Below are 19,731 nucleotides of genomic sequence, written 5' to 3' on the forward strand. Positions count from 1 at the left end.
GTAATAACCTGCCCATCCAAGGAAACTCCTGACCTCTGAGGCGTTCCTTGGCCTGGGCCAATCTCTAATTGAGAGTATACCACAATATCGTTGATAAAGGTGATCACAAAACAATTCAAATATTTTTTGAACACATTGTTCATCTATCCACAAGTGCTACCATAGCATTAGCTAATCCAACAGGCATGACTAAAACTCATAATACCCAAATCTGATACGAAAAGCAGTCTTCCGCATACCCTTCTCCCTGATCCTCAATTGGTAATAACTAGATCGAAGATCCACCTTGGAGAATACCGTCTTACTCAATAACTGAACCTTTATTTCCGAAAACTTGCTGAAGCCGTTCAATACAGTGCCCTAGACCTGGTTCTGTCCCTGACACCAACATAATCACCATTCTATCTCTTTGTGTAGAGGTAACACTGGAAAATCCTTGGAAACACATCTAGAACTCATAGACTAGTCTAGTCTGTCCTGGTCCCACTGACACGACCTGAGTGGTATCCACCATACAAGCTAAGAGTCCTATGCATCCTACTGAATTAGGTCTCTAGCTCTAAGTACAAATGTCATAAGTATATGGGGTCCATGCCCAGTGCCAACAAATACAAGGGTTTCTCACCCTAAAACCCAAGGGTTACTATCCTTTCCTTGCAATCTATCATTGTCCTCATACTTGGATAACCAATCCATATCTAGGATCACATCAAAGTCGGTCATAACAAACTCTATCAAGCCAACTGATGAGTCCCTTCCAACAATAATCTAACTCATCTCTTAAGATTACCAATAGAGTACCAAATTCTCATCACAACATAACCATGTAATCTGCATATCAAGTCTATACCTCTCTAGATGCAACAATACAAGGAACAACACGACACCAAAACCAATCAAGATAATACAAGAATAAAAAATAGGAAGCTGACCTACTACTACTGAGGAACCAGCCTCAGTCTTAGTCTCTAACTCTGACTGCATCAGAGCGAACATTTGAGCTGGAGTCGAGCTATCCGCCCCCTTTGGTTCATCCTTCCTTAGTCCTGGGCAATCCTTCTTGAATTGCCCAACAATTCCACATAAAAAACATGCCTTTGCTCGGCATTCTCCTAGATGGCGTCTCTTACACCGAGCGCATTTTGGGTATAGTTTCCAATCCTCATCCTCGTGCTGATGGCCTATCTGAGCACCTTAGAACCCCTTTTCTAATCTAGAGGTACCGAATACATCGATAACTTTTTCTTTCTAAACACTAGGGCCTCTGCCCCTCCCTAATCCAATAAACGAAGGTATCCCTATCTGAGCTCCGCGCTCTCCGACACTCTCCCTCTAAATCTCATTTCCTATGCCCTCAACAAAAAGGGCCCTCCCTACCACCTGAGCGTAGGTAGAGATCTCATGTACTGGGGCGTTCCTAACGCCCTAAGCTATTCTGGGATTCAGTCCCTGGATAAACGCTTCTTCCGAGCCACTTCTGTGGGTACCATATCAAAAGAAAACTTGGCCAACCCATCGAATCTGTTAACATACTCTATTAATGTTGTATTTCCCTGAACCAGGTTCAGAAACTCATTTGTCTTAGCAGTCTTAACTGCATCATAGTAATATCTCTCATTAAACAATTGCCTAAATTCTTTCCAGTTCATTGTAGTTGTATCTCATTTCTGGGATACCACTTCCCACCACGTCTGGGAATCTTCCCGCAACACATATGTAGCACAGATCACCCTATCATGACCTAAGACCCCCATACAATCGAGGATGGAACTGATCATGCCCATCCATTGGTCAGCTTTGAATGGATCTAGGCCTCCATCCAAAATAGGAGGGTAATATTCCTGAAATCTCCCACATAGAAATTCCCATCTGTTCTTAACCCTAAGTTGAGCCAAAACTGATGCCACTCCTGGCATAACAAAGGAAGAGGTGTTCCTGACAAAACCTGTTGTTTTAAATACCCGATCTCTTCCTCTTGCCTTTGCAATCTTAATAGCATATTTGTAAACACCTGTTGCCAATTTTGAGGGGCAGGCGAAGGGCTCAGGCCTCGGCTGTAATTCCCAGCCTCAGTATAAACACCACCGGGTCCCAATAACTGCCTTCGGTACATAACCTTTGATTTAGTCTGCAGTCAATAAATTGACCCATTAAGCATGATGAGCACATTCAAAAGCCTTTCCCACTTGAAAATCAAACAGCACCACATTCACATACCACTGCGGTAGTAAAATACATGCACACAACATTCATGCATCAATCAATAACCCCTGCTCTTGCCAACAAAATCTCATGCACTAACTCCAGCATGCAAATAAATCATTCACATATTCACTGAGCAGGTAATCACCTAATCATATCAATAGTCAAGGGCCAGGCCCTATCAGCATCTCATGCTTCGTAATAAGGCATGAAGGTAAATCATTTATATCTTATTTAAGCAGTTAAACACAAAACCACATAAATAGTCACCATACCCTGAGTGGAGCTTGTCTTTAGTGACAAGTGTACATGCCCAACTTGTCTTCAGGAACCCGTAACCTTGACACGCTTTGATATCAAATTGTAATGCCCTACTACCCAGGGACCGTTACATTGTGTATTTTAAATAGTGTTAAACTCACTAAATGAGTCATTTGGTCATAATCGTATAACTAAATGTGATTAACGATTTAGGGTTAAAAATTTGGTTCAAAGATACAAACGTTTCACCAAAACGTTTACTGTACACATGGGATCCCAAAATATATTTAAAAGGTTAATTACAATAAAAGAGTTACAACCTACCGACCTAAGCGACAAAATAGGGTTTGACACTAGTTCCTCTTTAAACCCTCGGCCGTGGTGGTCGTGCAGCTGCATATGTACATATCGTCACCTAAGCTCTCCAACTCAAGGATGATCCAGCTTTCTTTTTCCTTTACTTGCACCACATAGCTCCCGTGAGTTGAGGCTCAGCAAGAAAACTGAAACATGCTCATAAGCAATTAATAAAATATTATTACCAAATCATAATAAGCATGCCTAGCAGTAATAACCCTACTCATGCATGCATACATGTACAAATAAATGATTATGGACTTATTATGGGGCTTGTAGCCCTAATCAGATGACCATAGAGTCAACCTGGGGTCCTCTGCCCCATCCTCTGTATAACCAACTTTGGAACTAATCTAGTGTACTAGCTGCTAAGTTTTCTCCGACCAATAGATCGACCAAGCATATGATGCGCTCTTGGTTAGACCAAACCACATGAAACAGCACTCCACGCTATTGCCACGCTTGACTAATAAGTCAACGCCTTATGACCAGCACTCAGTGTGCTAATGTCGTCCTTGGCTAATAAGTCAATGCTTTACGACCAATAATCACCGTGCTAATGTCTTCCTTGACTAATAAGTCAATGCTTTACGACCAACACTCAATGTGCTAATGTCGTCCTTAACTAATAAGTCATTGCTAGGATAAGGGACTAATAAGTCACCCTGGGTCCCTTAGCCCTATCCCCTGTATAAGCGTACCTGGCGCTGACCAGCACTCCATGTGCTAGTGCCGTCCTTGACTAATAAGTCAATGCTTTACGACCAACACTCATCGTGCTAATGATGTCCTTGACTAATAAGTCAATGTTGGGGCCCAACCCTAGGATATGGGACTAATAAGTCATTCCAGGGCCTATTGTCCTATAGTCTATATAACCTTCTTTGGAGCTGATCCAGCGTACCTAGCGCTGAGTTTTCCCCGACCAATAAGTCGGTCAAGCGTTATATGCGCTCTTGGTTAAGCATAACCATAACAACCAGCGTTCAGCGCGCTATTGTCGTCCTTGACTAATAAGTCAACATTTTCTCAATAAGATAATGCAAACATGCATATGTCATATGTCAAATATCCAGATACAAAGCGTTCAACATGCTTAATCAATAATCATAAGCATAATCATAATCATGCACATACTCATGCGTTCATGCCCTATTCATGTTCCTGTTTAGCAATATGGAATCACAAGCATAATAATAATCATGCACATTTACAGAGACTCAAGCTCTGATCAATTTTACATTCAACATGTAGGCCATGCCATAATCACATGTATCACATACTGGGTGCAGTTTTCTTACCTTTGGTCCAAGCACAGGTTACCAATAAACAACCCTGGAGCACGATCCTGATTTTGAGCCCCTAGCGATTACCTAGTCACAACCATAATATAGAATCCCATCAATAACGAGTAAACACAGGCTTCCAGACCAAGTCCTAGCCTTCAGGACGTCCAATCCTACCAAATCGTGTAGAAAGATAGATCTCGAGCCCTTAGGTTTATGTTCCCATGACTAAAAACCCACTTTGGCTAAAACTTCCCTTTTGGGCCACGACCCCAAAATCCCGAGCTGCAACCTGCTCAAGAACAGGGGCTAAATCCCTCTCTGTCTGCACCGTGGGCTGCAGCCTGCCTAAAAGGTGCCGTGGCCCAAGCGCCCAAACATCCATGTGTTGGTTTTTATTGATCAAATCAGAGATTATGCGCAGCGGAACAACAATCAAATTGTCAGATTAATCCCATAAGATTTCTAGATCTACTTCTTCATACTCATATATATATTGAATCAAGGACAAGAATAGAAACATTACCTCAGGTCCTTCCTTGCTGCTATCTTTTCGTATGGCTGAATCCTTGAGATCTCACACCAAGATCTTCCAAAATGTTCTCAGTCACCCAAAGAACGAGTGTGGGCTCGCTATACAAATAATAGGCAATAACTATTTATCAGATATTCTCAACACATGAGATCTGATAAAGTTTGGACCTAGGTTTTGTGAAGAACAATGACCTTTGTTTTTGTCACTGATCTTTTTCTCTGAGAGAATCCTAGATATTTTTCTTCCCTGAAAACTTACGTTCTGTGAAAACTGATATCCAATATTTAATAATATCTAATATATTAAAATATTTGTTATTTTAAACAAATTCAAAATAACTGACCAGTTATCAGATTTTTGTTTAAATAATAATATTTAAATCAAATCAAAATATCTCATTATTTATTTAATATTTAAATAACTAAAATTGTGGAATTAAGAGACCAAGTCTATCTCTTATGCGTGTAGCACAGTGCCTGTGCACTGTGCCACACGTGTACCACATGCATGTGCAGGCATGTGATTTTTCCCAATTTTATTATTATTTAAATACCAAAAATCCCAAAATTAAATTAATTCAAAATTAATTATATATTTTTTTGTTAAATAAAATAATTAATTAATTACACATAATTAAACAATAATTATGTTTGATACATAGAAAAATATTTTACTTATCACATAAGTCCTTTTTGCCCAATTTTTGTATTTGCCTTTGACTGTGATTGTTTGAGCCATTTTGGGGACCATGGACCTATAACATTAAGCTCCAATAAATTGAAACTAAATAATTAAACTCTTTAATTATAATAGTTAATTTATTAATTCTGATATTACTCCACTATAAATTCAGAACTGCACTCTTTATGTTATAGATATTCTTTTACATAAATCTTTTTCTTAAGTCGTCCATTGATATAACCATCTTACAATAGTTCAACCCTCTAATTAATTAGTTCATAAATTAGAATGGAAGAATTACCATTTAACCTTTCTAATTTACTTCTTATTCCTTAAGTACCATTAATTCACTAGTGAATAATTAATCTATAATCTAATTATAGATTTGAGCTCAAAATCATTCAGTTCCAGAATTAACCCTTAAGGGAACTAATATACGATCCGTTAGGAAAGATTAGATTCCGTATTGTTGATACATGTTCCCAGCCATCCATGATATTAAATCTCCAAAACAAAAGTCATTAGCCTCATTCTTTGAAGAGACCTTAACAAATGAATCAAAAGATTTAATAAACATGAACAGGAGTTCATGAACACTCAGGATTTAGGTTGATCTATAAATGATCATCAGTTATGATATGAATTACAAGTCTTTATTGTTAAATGGTTTTAGGATAAAGACTTTAATTCATATCGATCCATGTCATATATAATCATATTATATAAAGCACCTTTACCGAGATGTCTTACCACATCAATAATCCGAATCTAGATTATTTGTATCATTATGATACTCAGTAAACCGTACTTACAACTCCAATTAAAGAATTCCATAACTTTAATTTGTTGTTGTTGACTATTTTTATTCATTCATGTGATCTTAATTCTCTCGTACTAATACAATATCACACCCTCAATAATGAATATGGAATTTTTATGATATTTACAAAATTATTCAAACAATAATTTAACAATCTAAATATGACAATAATAATAAACCATTGTATTTATTTATTCACAGAAAAAACAAATGTCTTTACATGCTTTTAGGACACACTCCTAACACCATGAGCCAGCTACTTCTTCCAGCCTAGGCCGCGACACACAAGAAAAGGGTCGTAGCCCAACCACGAACACAGCCAAGAACTCTGTTTTTCCCATTTTAAAACCTTCCAAAAACCTATCCAAACATACTCAAATCTCAAAAACAAAGTTCCCAATCATCTCAATGGCCCAAAACCATCAAAACCCAAGCTTCAAACCATTCAAAAACTTCTCAGAACGTAAAATCCAAATTCAAAATTTAAGAAATTTCAAGAAACAGAAACTCGGAAATTCAAAGCTCAAATTACCTCTGATTATGTCGTTTCTTGCTAAATCCTCCAACTAATAGCTTAAACTCGAGTTTTCTTCGAAAATGCTAACTGGAGTCAAAAAGAGAACGGGAGAGAGAGAACGTAATTGAACGTTCTTTTTATGTTTATGATAGGTTATTTCGAGCTTAAGTAACCTCAAACAAATCCCAATGCTTGGGGTCCCAAAAATGCCCCCGAGGGTAAAATGGTCAAAATCCTTAGAATTCCCTCCCGATCTCACTAACTCCCAATATATCATAAAAAAAATCATTCCCATTACCCAATATCCTAGTAATGTATTAAATACCCAAAATACACATTGACTCACACCGAGGCAAATATGGGTCCCATTGTGACTTTCCCACTTGCTTGCTCCCTAGGATCATCTCGTGCCGTGTAACCCAAATATATCCACATAATAATGTGGTCCCACACATATATGACATATATGCCAAATATACCCATAATGGGCCAAATTACAAAAATTGCCCTTTTAATCAGAAATGGGCCCACATGCATATTTAATACACCAAAACATGCAAGTCATATTATAATATAACTCACATAATCACATATTGATACACACACACACATATATATATATATCACATAATTTCCATAATTTGCCATCCTGGCCCCCTAATCAAGGCCCTAAGCCTAATTAGGTAATTTAGGACGTTACAATACTGGCTTCTCAAAAGGACCCTAACCGTGGCGTCCAGGTTGGCCAAACATGTATGCATCGCTCCATGCCCTCCAACTCATGGTTGATCAGCCTTTTTCTTGCCATTACCTGCACCATAGAGCACCTGTGAGCCGAGGCCCAGCAAGAAAACTTCACAACACAACATATAAAAATATATTTCAATAAATGCATAACGAATAACACAACAGACAATCCACAAATTTCTATTAAAATTCACAACAATAGCCTAAGCCGGTCAGGGTACGTTACCAAGCACCAAGTTCATGGTCTTAACCAAGCAGGTGAGTACAACACCCTTAGATGGCTCTGCCATGGCGACCTGAATTCAACATGCATAATGCCGATCTCGGCCTTTGCCCTCTTCGTCACAAACACATATATGACATAATAGTTATAGACATTTACACATAACACTAAGCACAATACAAGAATTGATAATTGGGCCATGCCCTTCTCTACAAGCACAAACAGTTCTCTTACCTTGAGTCCTGAGCTGACAGTACAAGGCGATCCTGAGCATGATCCGTAATCCCGAGCCTTAGCGGTAAAACCTAGTCACAACGTAATAATAAATAACCATCACAATCTAAACCAATTAAAAGCTTTAGAATAATATACTAGCCTTCGAGACTTCGAATTCTACTAAACCGGGTAGTAGAATCCTTCCCGAGCCTATAGGTTTGAGTCCCCGAGCTTAAAAACCTATTTTGGCTATTTCCCTTAATTAGAGCCGCAGCTCAGCCCATAGGGTCGTGAAGCGCTACAAGTCAGAGAGCCTAAGGCTCTCTCCTGGGGGACACGGGTCGCGGTAGGCTACACCCTGCACCACGCCGCTTAGGAAATTTCAGAAACTTCCCATGCCATTTCATGCACACGGGCCGAGATGCTTGAAGAACAGCTCCACGACTTGAGCTCAAAACAAAAAATTTCCCAACATTTTCCCAAACCAAAACCTCTAACAACAACATTTCAACCTAGTTCAATCATCAAAACAACACCAATAACTCAGATAAACAATAATTAACAAGCCATGGCCTCCAAGACAGTCTAAAATCAACAATTCTTAAATTAAGAACCAAAACCTTAACTCCTCAAAAAAACCACAGAAAAGCTACGAAAATAGATCTTACTTCTAAATTCCTCAGTGAAAATTTGAACTCCCTTAGCTGTAGGTACTCACAGTAGCCAAAAGTCCTTAGCCACAAGCTCCAACTACTCCAAAGTGATTCAAATCCCTTCCTAGCCTCAAGGGAGATAGAGAAAGAGAGAGAGAGAGAGAGATATGAGAGGCTTTATTTTTTTTTTCCTGATTGCTTCTATACTTCCTAAGGCCCCTAGATAAATAAGGCAGCCCAAGACTAAGCCTATTCATTGCCACAAAATACCAAATGCCCCTAACTTCCAACCTTACTCTTTAATGCCCCAAGAGCGATACCGTCACTTGCCACCATTTTCCTGCTAAACCTCAGGTAGTCCTATAAATTCCTGAATAATCCTGACATACCCAAATATTCATAAAATAAATTCCCATTATCCAATAAACCCCATCAATGTACTAAATTACCAAAATACCCCTTGGCTCACCCCGACCTGGGTATTTAACCCCGTTGTGACTATTCTGCTAATCCGCTCACTAGGATCGCTTCGGATCACACATCACAAATATATGTCCACAATACAGTGGTCTCACTCGTAAAGCATATATATATGTATATTACAAATACACCTCAACGGGTCAAAAATTACAAATATGCCCCAATTTACAAAAATAACCCCACATGCATATTTAATACACATAAACATGCATAACTATTCACATTACCATATAAATCATCTATACTACATAATCACCCATATATTCAGTTTATTCAACAAATAAATCTGATTATGCCCTTCTGGCACAGTAATCTAGACACTCAGCCTTAATAGCAAATTCAGGACGTTACTGCTTTCCCCTCCTTATTGAAATTTCATCCTCGAAATTTATTCAAACATCTCGGGATACTAATCTTGCAAATCTGACTATAACTTCAGAGTCAAGTCCTCTACCTTGATTTCTCTTGTAACACCCTCACTAGAGTGACAGTCTTATTCCATAAGACTTTATCTCTTCTATCCAGGATTTCCACTAGCTTTTCCTTACACAATAAATCCCACTGAAATTCCAGGGTCTTTTCACCCAATCAGAGGTAGTTCTCAACACCTCTTTCCTTAACATTGGCACCAGTAACACCTTATGAGGCTCTACCTATGCTGGGGTAAGGATAATCTGTAGCCCCATTGCCTAATCCTTGTTAGGATCCCACAGGTCTATTAGCCTAGTGTCAAAACTCCTCTTTCTTTCCCAAACTACCTTATCCTTTTTAGTCTACAAGACTTACAGAAGTACAAAGTCTCCAATGGTGGAACTCCATGTTCCCATATTTAAATTTGCAAACTCATATGTCCTTTCAATAGAGGAGACACTCGTGCTCTGACAATCCTTAATAACTTCATTGGTCCTCCGAACCAATTCTGAACCAGGATATTTTCTGTCCCTCATCTCATTCCCCCAGAATAAGTAATTCTCGTTTCCTATCTCATAATATTTCATATAGAATCATTCTGGACGTCGACTAATATTCATCACCATGACAATCCAGTCAAGGGACCGTATTGGCCTCGATGTCTTAAAAATTTACACATTCGAGGTAAAATTCTTAGAGTCCAGGTTGTCCCTTCAAGTTATAAGTCTATCTAAAGGTAACCAGTAATTCCAAACTCCATTCTTATACTCATCACCCTTAATGAACTTTTTTCCAGAACATGTGAAATAAAGGGTCTCACTTCGACGCTATCAACTTCGGTGTCCCCATGGAGACGTACCGTCTCCTTTTGGGTATACTTATCCCTATGATAATTCACTCACACAACACAAAAGAGTGCTATCTTAATCTGTTGAGTCATAACTTCTCCCACCCACTCATCTTACCTGCAATCTGAGGTGTTCCACCCTTACGGTCCATAACTATAACCCTCCATCCAAAATTAGACAGTCTCGGTATACAAATTTTAGGCAGTGCGCCTCCCGGTACACAAATTTCATTCAAACTTCCTGGATACAACAATCATAAGGGGTAGTATAAAAATAATCCAGAATCTCTACCTTGATGCCAGCATCCATCAGATCACTCATCTGATCTTCATATCTTATCATATCCATACTAAAATGGTAGGGTTCTTAACCATTGCTACAAGATCTTCTTTCAGTACTTCGTCATTCATAGAGGTATGTTTTCCAATTATCAATCAAGGATTATGTACTAATCTCGGTCGTCACCTCACCTAACTTTACTGTAGTCCATTACGAATAATACAACTGGCATGGACCTCTCTCACTCAAGGTGTCAACCTCCACATTAGTTTTCTCTGAGTAATAAATGATTTCAATGTGAGTCCTTCACTAGTTCCAACTAGTGCCTTTGTCTCATGGTCAACCCTCTATGGGTGTTGAAACGCTTTAACTTTCATGCTGGTGTACGTACTTCTTTTCCATAAGCGTCGTCACCTCACCTTAACCGTGGCTATCTGACATTATTGTCAACTCAATGTCCCATGTAGAATAGTTATATTCTTATTCCCTTATCCACTGTGAAGCACGAACAATCACCTTTTCAGTCTACACACGAGTGCACCCTTAGCCTTAGAGCACCGCTCTATAAATCCATGTTTTAAGTAAGGATATTGTCCACCATACCATGTCCATCACATGCATATTTTAATACCATGGCATGCTAATCAACCTTTATTTTCACTTCTGAAATTTTGGCACGCAACTATCCATTCAGATAAACTTTAGGTTCCTACATTACCTTAGTCAAGGGTATGGCAGTCCTCGAAGATGCTTCAAGTAAAAGTCGATATGTTTCACCATTCTCACCGTGCTTCTAACCTTTAAGGCATTCCTTTATGAAATTCCTTATTATTTCTATCTTAACTACATCATACATGATCCCATCACTTCCCATAATGGGACCTTGAATATCCTTTGGAGAAATTGAAACTTATCCCTTCTAGAACCTTACCTGTAACTCCCCGTTTCCTCAGCCTCGGTATTATCAGCGAAAAATGTTACTCGTGTTCTGTTCTTAACTGGAAGTAATCCAAAATATTCTCGATCGATCCAAATGCAAATTGTCCACACCATTCCTATATTCTCTACTTGCTGAATATACATGGGTTGCTGAAGCATTGGTCAATTCATGAGCCTTCATTGATAAACCATCACATCATACATGGTGCGAGAGGTAATTGTTGAAATGTCTCTTTCCTTGATCCTTAGCTGGTAATAACTAAAACGATGGTAAATTCTTGATAGCACTGTCTTACCTTGCAACCGAGAAAATAAATCCTTCACTCTTGGAAATGCGTATTTATTCTAAACAATTACTTTATTTGGCTATCCATATGCAATACACATTCTCGTAGACTTAGCCTTCTCCTTAACAAATAGCATTGACATGTCCTATCGTGAGATGCTTCGTTTGATCACCCTTAAGTCGAATAACTTCTTTGACTGAACCTTTAATTCATTCAGCTCAGCTAGTGCCATTTTGCATGATGTCTCTGGTACCGACTTTATCCCTGCCTTAATCTCATAGCACACTCAATTCCTATTCGCGACCACAATCTTGGCGAATCCTCGTAACCCCATCTAAAACTTCATTGGCTGATCTAGTTTTCCCTTTGGTCTAACTGATATAATCCTGGTGGTATCTCTCACCCTAGTTAGGCACCACGTGTACGCAACCAGGTCCTTCCCCTTTTAAACTTAGAAGTCCCCATCCTTTCCTTATAGTCCATGCTTGTCCCTTTCTTGGCAAACTAATCCATACTCGGGATCACATCAAGTCCTCATATAACCAGCTCAATTAATTATTACTGCTAACTTCCTACCAATAATACTCTGACCCGTCTCCTAGAAATTACCAATTTTTCTCAAGCCCCATAGCGTATAAATCATATAGTGTGTACCACATATCTATGTCTCTACTAAAAGATACGCAAGATCAGGCTTAATCAGCACAATATGAAAGAACGAGAACTAGAATGCCAACCTATCGCCTCTGAGGGACTAGCCTCGGGGCTTTGACTACATCAAGGCGAACACTTGAGCTGGATTCGAGCTATCTGCACTCCTTGGTTCTCCCGTTTTCAATCTCGGGCTATCCTCCTTGAAGTGACCAACTATTCCACATAGAAAACATGCCTTCGCTAGACATTCTCCCAGATGGTGTCTACTACACTTGGCGCACACTAGATAACTTCTCCAGACCTCGTTGTCGCCCTGAATACAATGACCTCTCCTGTAAGGACCAAGAGTAGTAGAGCTATTAGGGGTCTTTCTTTTGTTGTTACTGGGGCCTCCACCCCTAACTGATCCTGCACATGGGGGTACCATTGTCTGAGCGTCCTGCCATATGGCACTCTCACCCCATATCTCAGCTCCTTCGTCCTCTATTGCAAGATTCGTCCCTGCTACCTAAGCATAGGTAGAAATCTAATGTACTGGAGCGATCCTGACTCTCTGGGCTATCCCAGAGTTAAGTTCCCGAATGAATCGTTCCCCCCGGGCCACTTCTGTTGGTACCAAATCAAAGGTGAATTGGCCAACCCATCAAATTCTTTGACATACTCCATCACTGTCTTACTAACTTGAACCAAGTTCATAAACTCATTGGTCTTTGCAATTCAAACTGCGTCACATTAATAATTTTCGTTTAGCGATTGTATAAATTCATCCTAACAAATCATAACATCATTCTGGGTCTGGGATACTACTTCCCACCACATTCAGACATCCTCCTGCTGCATATACGTGGCATAAGCCACTCTATCACTGCCTACCACTCCCACATAGTCAAGGATGGAGCGGGCCATGCCCATCCATTATTCATCTCTGAATGGATCCAGGCCTCCCTCAAAAAACTAGAGGATAATACTTCTAGAATATTTCATACAGTAGCTCCCATCTATTCCCATCCTCAGGTAGAACTGATCAATCATAAATAGCAAACCAATACACTATAAACATATCATAACCATATGACATTCAAGGGGCCATGTCCTCGCATTATACATTCATCATGCTCTTTATATATACTAATAATAATCAGGCAAGTAGGGCAATTCAGATACGCAATTAGACAAATATTTCACTTAATACTGACCAACCCCAAGTCATGCTTGTCTCTGCCAACGAGCATACATGTTCGGTCAATCTCTAGGAACCATAAATCTTGGCATGATCTGATAACTAACACCCTACGACCCTAGAGTCGTTACCATGTGGTTTTAAAATGTGTATTTGACTCGCCAATCGAGGTGTTAGACACAAAAGTGTAATTAAATTCACGTAATGACTCATTTAGTAAAAACTTTCATATAAAAGATTTGTACTTTCATTATGATCATAAAAGAGCTACATTTGGATCCCAAAATATTGTTTAAAACATATTTACAATTTAAAAGTCACTATACAGTTGACCAAAGCGACAAAATCAGACATTATATTGTGCTCCTCAAAAGTACCCCAACCGTTGTGGTCAAATAGGCCAAACATGTACGCACCGCTCCATGCCCTCCAACTAATGGTTGATCGACCTTTTCCTTGCCCTTACTTGAACCATATAGCAACCATGATCAGAGGCCAAACAAGAAAACTTTATAGCACAACATATAGTAATATATATCAATAAATTCATAACTAATCACACACAATAGACAGTCCACAAATTTCAATTAAAATTCACAACAACAGCCTAAGCTGGTCAGGGTGCGTTACCAGGGACCAAGTTCACGGTCTTAACCGAGTGGGTGAGTATAGAACCCTTAGATGGCTTTGCAATGGCGACCTGCATTCAGCATGCTTAATGTCAATCCTGCCCTTTGCCGATCCCAGCCTTTGCCAATCCTGACCTTTGCCGCTCCGTCACAAACACATAATGACATAATAGTTACAGACATTTCAACATAACACTAAGCACAATACAAGCACATATAATTAGGCCATGCCTTGCTCTACGGGCATAGACAATTTTCTTACCTTAAGTCCCGAGCTGACAGTACAAGGTGATCTCGAGCACGAACCCTAATCCCGAGCCATAGCGATAAAACCTAGTCATAATGTAATAATAAATAACCATCACAATCTAAAGCGATTAAATGTTTCAGAATACTATAATAGCCTTCAGGACCTTGAATTCTACTAAATTGGGTAGTAGAATCTTCCCGAGCCCATAGGAATGTGTTCCCGAGCTTAAAAACTTATTTTTGGCTATTTCCCTTAATTAGAGTCGCGACTCATCCCATAGGGTCGTGACGTGCTACAAGTCAGAGAGCCCAACACTCTCTCTCTTGGGGACATGGGCTGTAGTGCACTACACCCTACGCCGCGACACTTGGGTGATTTCAGAAATCGCCTAGGCCATTTCATGCACATGGGCAGTAACGCTTGAAGAGCAGCGCCGCAGCTCGAGCTCAAAACCTAGAATTTTCCAGTGTTTTCCCGAACCATAACCTCTAACAACAACATTTCAACCTAGTTCAATCATCAAAACAACACCAGCAACTCAAATAAACAAAAATTTACAACCCATGCCTCTAAGACACTCTAAAATCAACAATTCTCAAATTAAGAACCAAAACCTTGACTCCTCTAAAACGCCACAGAGAAGCTACAAAAATATATCTTACCTCTGAATTTCTTGGTGAAAATTTAAACTCCCTTAGTTGTAGGTACTCACAGCAGCCAGAAATCCTTAGCCATAAGCTCCAATTCCTCCAAAGTGATTCAAATCACATACTCCCTAAGACCCCTAGATAGATAAGGCAGTTTTTTCCTAATTGCTTCTAGACTCCCTAAGACCCCTAGATAGATAAGGCATCCCAAGACTAAGCCTATCCATTGCCACAAAAGACCAAATGCCCCTAATGTCCAGCCTTACTCTTTAATGCCCCCAACGGCGATACCATCATTTGCCACCATCTTCCCACCTAACCTCAAGTAGTATTATAAATTCCTGAATAATTCTGACATACCCAAATAATCATTAAATAAATCCCCATTACCCAATAAACCCCATCAATGTACTAAATTACCAAAATACCCCTAGGCTCACCTCGAGCCGGGTATTAACCCGTTGTGACTATTCCGCTAATCTGCTTACTAGGATCGCCTCAGATCACACATCTCAAATGTATCTCAACAATACCGTGGTCTCACTCATAAAACATATATATATATTACAAATACACCCTCAATGGGTAAAAAATTACAAATATGCCCCAATTTACAAAAACGGGCTCACATGCATATTTAATAAACATAAAAATGCATAAATATTCACATTACTGTATAAATCATCTATACCACATAATCATCCATATATTCAGTTAATTCCAAATATAAATCTGATTATGCCGTTTTGGCACAGTAATTTAGACACTCAGCCTTAATACCAAATTCGAGACGTTACTCATTCTCACTAGTTCCAAGCTGGTCGGGACTTGCAGAAGGATCTTGATAGCAAGAACACTGAGATTGATAATAAGAGCAAAGTGATCAAGGTGCTCAAGGAGTCATTGACAAAACTCATGTGCCAGCTGGATGAGCTTAAGGAGAAGAGGAGCAACCTCGATGTTCGTGTCAAAGAGCTCGAGGAACAGTAGCTCAAGTCAGTGGAGGAGATGAGGCAACTTAGAGAGAAGAGTTCGGAGGAGAAGAAACTTCTTGAGGAAGAGCTTCAACGCGAAAATGAGTAACACTCCTCGAACTTAACCGGGTTCAAGACTGCGGCCTTCAACTGCTTCTTCCTATTTTGGAAGAACAATAAAGAGGACAATTTTGACTACATCCTTGCCCATCTTCGCGACAAAGAAATCCCCAAGTGTGTTGCTCGCGAAGAGGAGGAGCATGAGGATGCTCCTGGTGCTGAAGAAATTCCTACAACCCCTGAAGTCGAGTAGGAGAAGCCTGAGGGGGAAAATGCCAAGGTGGTGGAGCCTTGAGGTGGGTATCTTTTTTGCTTTTTTTTTGCTTTTTTTTTTTTTTTTTAATTTCACCTTGGGTCTTAAGGTCCGTGGTGCACAAAAAATGGCTGGCCAAGCAACTTTTAATATCGGAAATATGTGTAAATATTTTTCCTCTTGCTTTATATATATATTATATAATGCTTGAGTGATTTGATTTTGATATAACATGTAACGACCCAAAATCACTAATAGGGCTTAAGGGCCTTGCTTAGCATTCCTGGAGGGCATAATTGGTTTATGTGTGATTTAATGATTAAATGCATGATTAGATGATATGCATGATTATATAATTATATGGATATGTGAAATGCATGTTTATGAGTATTAGATATGCATGTGGGCCCTGCTTAGCTTATAAGGGCATATTTGTAATTTTTGCCCGTCGATGGCATAAACGTGAGTATATATGTGATATTAGTGTGAGACCACATTATTTTGTGGATGTATTTGGATTATTCGGCATGAGGCGATCCTAGTGAGCAATTAGTGAAAATGTCGCAATGGGAACGAATACCCAGCTCGGGGGAGCCTAGGGGTATTTTCGGGAATTTAGAAAATATATTGGGGATTTTTAGACATTGGGGGAAAAATAATGGGTGATTAATTAGATGACGAGATTTAAGTGGTAAACATTAGGAAAACTCGTGGAATTAGTGGTAATTGGGAGCAAATGACCAATATACCCTTCTATTGATTAAAAGGCTTAGTTTTAATTGGGTGGGTAAAAGAGTCTTTTGGTTATTAGAAGAGATAATTGATATACTCTGTTTTCCTTAGATTATAGGAGAAAGTGGTAGAAGCAGTGAAGGAAAAGAAGGAAGAAAAAAAATGAGCTCACCCATCTCTCCCTCTCACGATTTTTCCCTCTCTCACTCTCCCTTGTGGATTTCGAAGCTGAGAATTCAAGAGGAGTCTAGGTCAGGCTTTGGGGCTTTGATCTTTGGAGTAACTGAAGGAGTTCAGTTGGAATTAAGCTCCCAAGTTGAGGTATGGTTCAAGAATATTTAGTTTGCTGAGTTTTGTTGAGGTTGATTTATGAGTTTGGATTTTGGACAGAAGTTTAAGGACTTAAGCTTGGGAATTGGAGGAATTAAAGCATGGAAGGGCACTGAAGGCAACCTAGGGTCAGATTCGTCCATCTGAGGTAAAATTTCTGTCCTTAATTGTTTGGGTTTTCTGGTTTTAGATAGTGTTCTTGAGCTTCAGAGCTCAAGATTGGTTTCTGTGTTTGATGAAGTTGTTAGCCAGTGTTGTCTTCCACAACATTCCTGAAACCAAATCTACCCGTAGCCCAACTTTGTAGTAACCCCAATCTTTCCTTATATACCTATACAAGTTTCCCACTGGTTAGCTTAGTTTCCATTCAGTCTAATTAAAATACTCGAAATGATATCCCTTATAATCCATGGTTGTCTCCTAACAGATCCACTTTCACTCTGCCTCATGTTGAGGCTTCCTTAAGACGAACTCTATTGTTCTCACTTTGAACTTCTTAATTACTTGTATCCTAATTCATCTTCCAGAAGTTCCTTATTCCTCCCCAACAAATGTTATTATCTTCAGCTTCTCACATAGCACCCTTGAGGCAGACTCTCTATATTTAACTCCTTCTCGGAACATTCTCCTCCAGCTCGTTACATGATTAAAACATAAAACATCCAGTTAAATACTCATCTTCGAGGAATTGGCCTCGAACTTCGAGTGTAACGAGGCTTTCTAGTCTTTCGTTCCCTCACCATGGAAAATCCATCCTAACATACTGAGTTATTTCATTTAAAAGTCGTGCCCTCACCCGTCATCCTCTCAGGTGGCATCCTCTCCTCCAGGTGCATACTGAATAACCTCCCTGGTTCCTGTCACCATCTTGATAACTATCTTTTCAATCATTCTCCTTCCCAATCACAAAATAGGTGCCCTAGCACTATCTGGGGTCCTTCTACCTCAAAAATTGAGAATTTTTCCTTACTGAATTCTACCAATAGAAGCACTGTCCTTCACATCCCTTGCCCCGCAACACTCATGCTCTTTACCTCATTCCACAGATCTCAAATAACATGGCTCTCTTTGCTACTCAAATATCACCGAAGATCTAATACACTGGAGCAGCCCTGTCACCCTGAACCATTCCAGAATTTAATCCTTACATGGGTGATTATTCCCCACCACCACCACTTGCATAAATTTCCAAAGTAAGGTACCCAACTTCTTACACTCACTAACACAGGTTGTCATTGTCTTATCATTTCAAACCAAGCTCATAGATTTATTAATCTCCTCATCCTTATAATTTCTTTTATCGAGTCCCCATTTGAGTTCTTTCCAACCCATCATGCCAATATCTCAACCTGAACACCACTTTCTAGTATCCTCCTATTACAAGCACTTAGCACAATCCCTTAGTTATGACCTTTCACCTCCATATAACCAAGAATGAGGTTAGCTTTGTCCATCCACTAAAAAATTCCTAGGCAACCCAAGCTTTCCTCTCCAACCAGAGGTTAACGCCTCTTAAGCCCTCCAGTTACTTTTATTTATCTGTCTGTATCCTTATACTGTACCAATACCATTTACCCATATGCTAGCGGACATCTCCGGACTTTCAGGGTAGATGGAGATTTCCAACCCCAACTATCATCTACAACTCTCCTGTATTACGATGTCAGGTCTACTTAACCGTCCCGGATGCAAACAATCCAAGTTCATCCGCCACCGCTAACTAAACTTCTCCACCTTGAGGTTCACACTCCGAACCAAACCACATCCAGGTCCAAAAATCACAATATTCATAAATTTAGCTACCCAATCATACCACAACTAAGTATACTCACGTTTTATTATGCCTCCTACAAGCCAATAAACAGATATTACATATGGATTCAATTTAGGCAGTTAACCACACACACTCAGTATGCAAACCATTATCCCAATATTCATCCACATGCATTAGCAATGCTTTTCAGCACACTTCAATCTCATAATGCAATAGTCAAGGGCCAGGCCCTATCAGTATCTCATGCATATGTTAACTCATTCATCATGCTCTATATATAAAATAAGCAGGCAAACAGGGCATTCAAATACATATTCAGACATATTAACCAATCTTACCAACCAACCCTGAGTTGAGCCTGTCACTGACTGCGTGTGTACATGTTCGGTCAATCTCCAGAACTAATAACCTTGGCTCGCTCTGATACCAAGTTGTAACGCCCTGCTTCCTTAGAGCCGTTACTAAGTGAGTTTAAAAACGTGTTTTCATCTCACTGATCGAGGTTT

Source organism: Humulus lupulus, chromosome 1 (genome assembly GCF_963169125.1).
Source record: "Humulus lupulus chromosome 1, drHumLupu1.1, whole genome shotgun sequence".
NCBI classification, from domain to species: Eukaryota; Viridiplantae; Streptophyta; class Magnoliopsida; order Rosales; family Cannabaceae; genus Humulus; species Humulus lupulus.